This window comes from Euphorbia lathyris, chromosome 4 (assembly GCF_963576675.1).
Source record: "Euphorbia lathyris chromosome 4, ddEupLath1.1, whole genome shotgun sequence".
In the NCBI taxonomy this organism is placed as follows: domain Eukaryota; kingdom Viridiplantae; phylum Streptophyta; class Magnoliopsida; order Malpighiales; family Euphorbiaceae; genus Euphorbia; species Euphorbia lathyris.
This window is the reverse complement of record NC_088913.1, coordinates 68,369,021-68,373,102: the sequence shown is the minus strand read 5'-3', so window position 1 is coordinate 68,373,102 and position 4,082 is coordinate 68,369,021. Positions and strand designations below refer to the sequence as shown.

Below are 4,082 nucleotides of genomic sequence, written 5' to 3'. Positions count from 1 at the left end.
ATTACATTTATGCTCTTATTGCAGCAAAAAACAATTGTTGCTAAGAAGATTCTTCTCCTCACTAAGCTCTTTCACGATTAAGGAAGGAAGGATGAACCACTGCAACACCGACGACGGGAGGAAGAGACACCACCCGGAATTAGACTGACGTGGTGAGGAGAAGCAGCCGTCTCCGCTGCTTAAGAGGAGAGAGACAGAAAGAGGTAAATCTTTAATTTAGATTTTTAATTGCTTAGGGATTTTAGTTTTAGGTATTTTTAAGATTTTAGTTTTAGGATTTTAGGGATTTTTATTAAATTGAATTGGTGAATTAAATTGGATTGAATTGGTGATATTTAGGGGTTTTAAGGATTTTGATTAAATTAAATTGGTGAATTGAGTTGAATTGAATTGAATTGGATTCAATTGGTGAATTGAATTGGATTCAATTGGTGAATCCAATTGAATTGGTGATATTTAGGGATTTTAGGCATTTTAGTTGTAGGGATTTGGAAGAAATTTCTCGAAAAGTATTTAGTGCTCATTTTGGCCAACTCTCCATCATCGCATTGATTGAGGGTCTCCTCTTTCCTTTCTTCCTAATCCCAATCCAAATCCATGTCGCCCTCCCTAACCCTAGTTACTTTAATATCATACCTGGAAAGAGTAAATGTCAAGCCAGAGCTAGTCTATAGCGATTCTCACCCTAGGGTTAGGTATCATAATAGAGTCAAGTAGAACAGAACGATTAGCTTAGCAGTGAACAAGAATCATTCAATCAGCTCCCGTGTTGGGAGTTCTCCTTCTTCTTTTGCTATTTCAAATAGGATATGAATTGAATGAAGAATAAATTCACTTAGATAGAGATAGAGGCAAGGCATAATAAGCGATGTTGGAGGCAGGGCTCCTAGAAGTGAAGCTCATACCCGTCGAAAGGGAAATGATCCTTAGGTAAGAAAGGCCCCTCTCTTCACTAAGCTAAGCCGGAAAGAGAGAGAGTTAGATCCGAGCATAGCCATAGAATTCCTCTTTAACCAACAGGGGAATGTATTTAAGATAGAGCGGAGACAGACAGGCTTTTAAATGTCAATACCCACATATGTAAGGAAAAAGAAAAAGAAGTGAAATTGTAGTACCATGTATCAGTCACTAGTGAAGAACCCTTTCGCTGTCAGATCACAGGAATTAGCACCTAGAAAGGGAGGCGCTGAACCAACTGGAAATTAATAAATAGTGAAACAAAAGCATTACCCAATGATAATGATACGAATATGGAAAGATCAGGATGTGAGAATCATGTAGATGGATTGGCTTATTCCATGTAGCAGTACTTTAAGGGGTTGAGTTTAAAAATGGCCTTGCTCCCTTCTTTCCAACGGAGGCTGCTGTGGCGGAGCCAACAGCAAAAGCACTAGTCTCCGTTGATCACCAGGGAGCAGCATAGGTGGCAAGAACTAGCTAGGGTTTAGGTACCAATTCGAAGAGCATTCGTTTTCATCTTCCTATTCATACTAACCACTAGTAGAGCGAGGCTCCGAAGGAGCAATATATTGAATTGGTGATATTTAGGGATTTTAGGCATTATCCTTATTTTGACTCTTTTACTAATATTTTCATTTTACACCTTTTAAACTAGTTCAATGTTCATATGAATTTCATCAAACAGGTTGGTTTCTGAATGAAAGAGAGGGATCTGTTGAGGCATCTCATATTGCCTATTATGCTTGGCCGTCATTTGTGATTAATTCGGATATCACATCTGGTGAGAAAGATACTGCTGAACAATGCTATATTGGACCATTTGATTCTTAGGTAAGGAGTTTTGCTTTTTTTTTTCTTTTTTGCTTTGATAAGCTATTAATGTCCATAAAACTATAAAATGTGAGACCATCTAATCTTCTGTTCTTATAATGCATGTTGTATATTCGTTTAACATTTTATGCTTATTAGCATTAAACTGAGTTTTGGTCAGTGTTGTTTCCATCTTCATTGTTTTTTGCATTTTGTTTGTTTGTTGAATTGGAAAGTTCATATTGGATTTGCTTGATGTCTTCATTTATGATCTACAGGTGAAATTGAAAAGATAATCAATTTACAGCAAAATGGTCTATAATTGATTTACAATAAAATGGACTACAATGAATAAAAAAGAGTTGGTTATTTTGCTTAGGCATAAAATAGTCACAACATTAATTAAAGACCTATTTGGGTCTGTTTGGGAGACTTACTTCTTTATTTTGTTCAATTACTTAATGAATCACCTTGTCATTGATCTGTGTTATGTTTATAACATTAATTATCAGGTTTAATTTTCTTGTGGATTCTTATATATTCTCTATAAAATGGTGTTTGAATAATACATATGATTATTTTGTATGAGTTTTAACTCATATTCATTTTAGTGTTGTTACAAGATTTTGTAATCACACATGAAATTTTGACATAAGTTTTTTTCTCATATAGGTTCTACTATAGGGAAAAGTAGTTGTTATTTGCCTTGCCCAAGGGAGGACCAGGCATGCATGAAATGCTAACACCAACAAGTGTTATCATTGGAGCTACTCTCGGGAAGGTATGGGCTATATTAAATCTATTTTCTTTTTTATTGACTTCTATAATAAGTTTGTGTTTCTTTGCTCTATGGATTTGAAATCGGTCAAAATTGAGAATATATGTTCTTAGCTATCCATTCCTGAACTTTTGAAAGATTAACTTTGTATCTAGCTATGCTTTTCTATTTAGAAATGATTTTATCAGTTTCAGAATTCATCTATAATACACTAACTATGCTGCCTATACTTTTGGGAGTGATGGTGAGAATAATTATTTGATTTAGGAAGGCAAATGTTATATGCATTTTATGTGTGTACTTGCAGATGAATGATTTCAGAAGAATGAAACGATTTAAAGCTAAGGGGGATATGGTTTAATTGATCTTAGGAATTATGATAGAACATATCAGAACCGATCTTATTTGGGAAGAATGAGCTCAATAAGCTTATACTTGTTAGTTCCTTTGTTCTAATCATTTTTTTGTTGAATATTACCATTACATAATAAATCATTTTGTGTTGATTTTTTTTTCTAATTTATGTCTATAAATGAGGTTATGGTTTGCTGTTGAAATACGAACCTGTAAATTACCGATTATGGTTGCTGTTGAAAAATGAACCCGTAAATTACCGATTTAAAATCAATAATTTATTGGTTTCAATTAATAATTAGCATATTATTTTTTAGTGTCGTCCTTTATTGTAAGGACAAAAATATGTCACTATTACATGGGGACGACAATTGTCCCTAAGAATGGGGACGACAACCATCCCTATGAACGGGGATGAAATGTTGTCCTTAAGAACGGGGACGACAGTCGTCCGTAAGAATGAGGACGATATATTGTCCCTAAGAATGGGGATGACAGTCGTCCGTAAGACTAAGGACGAGATGTTGTGCCTAGAAACGGGGACGACATTCGTCCCTCTTAACGGAGACGACAGTCGTCTCTAAGAATGGGGACGACAGTCGTTCCTAAGAATGGGGACGACATCATGTTTTTCGTCCCCTATAGAATCAAGGACGGAGGAAACAAGGACGAAAAATAGGGACGGCAAAATTGTCCCCAAAAGTATAAGGGACAAATTTTTATGTTATTGGGGACGATTTTTGTCGTCTCTGAAAGTGCTTTTTTTGTAGTGTTACTGAGATTTTTGTCTCACCTTTTTAAATGTTTTAATGTTTTTAGGTGAGAAAGTTCATGATAGAGAGAAGGTTACCGACCGATTAGGCGAGGATCGGAAGTTGTTGCTTATTGTTAGAATTATGGTTAGAACTTTAGTATTTAATTGTAATATGATGAAGTTAGTAAATATGTTGAGGCTTTAATGTAATAGGAATATGGATTTGTTTAGAATATACGTCTAAGAGGAATACCTAGAAAAGTGATATTTATGATATTTGGAGACTCTTAAGTGTCGATTGTGATCTTTCTATTTCACACCCGATGCCGATTGAGGTCGTCTAGGGTCGGGTGTGACAGTTTGTTATCAGAGCTCTAGGTTAAATTCTTCGGACTTAAGGTTGATAGTAATTGAGGCATGTCGATA

At 35.3% G+C, this 4,082-nt stretch overlaps 1 long non-coding RNA gene across 2 annotated transcripts; it reads left to right on the top strand.

Annotated features, from left to right (window-relative positions):
* LOC136227210 (uncharacterized) lies at positions 1–3,067 on the top strand. 2 transcript variants are annotated; one of them, XR_010687983.1, is made up of 4 exons: positions 1–203; positions 1,646–1,791; positions 2,443–2,551; positions 2,856–3,067. It is a non-coding gene; the product is annotated as an uncharacterized lncRNA (long non-coding RNA). The 2 variants fall into 2 exon arrangements; XR_010687982.1 differs by having other exon boundaries at positions 2,443–3,067.
* The last annotated feature ends 1,015 nt before the right edge of the window (positions 3,068–4,082 follow it).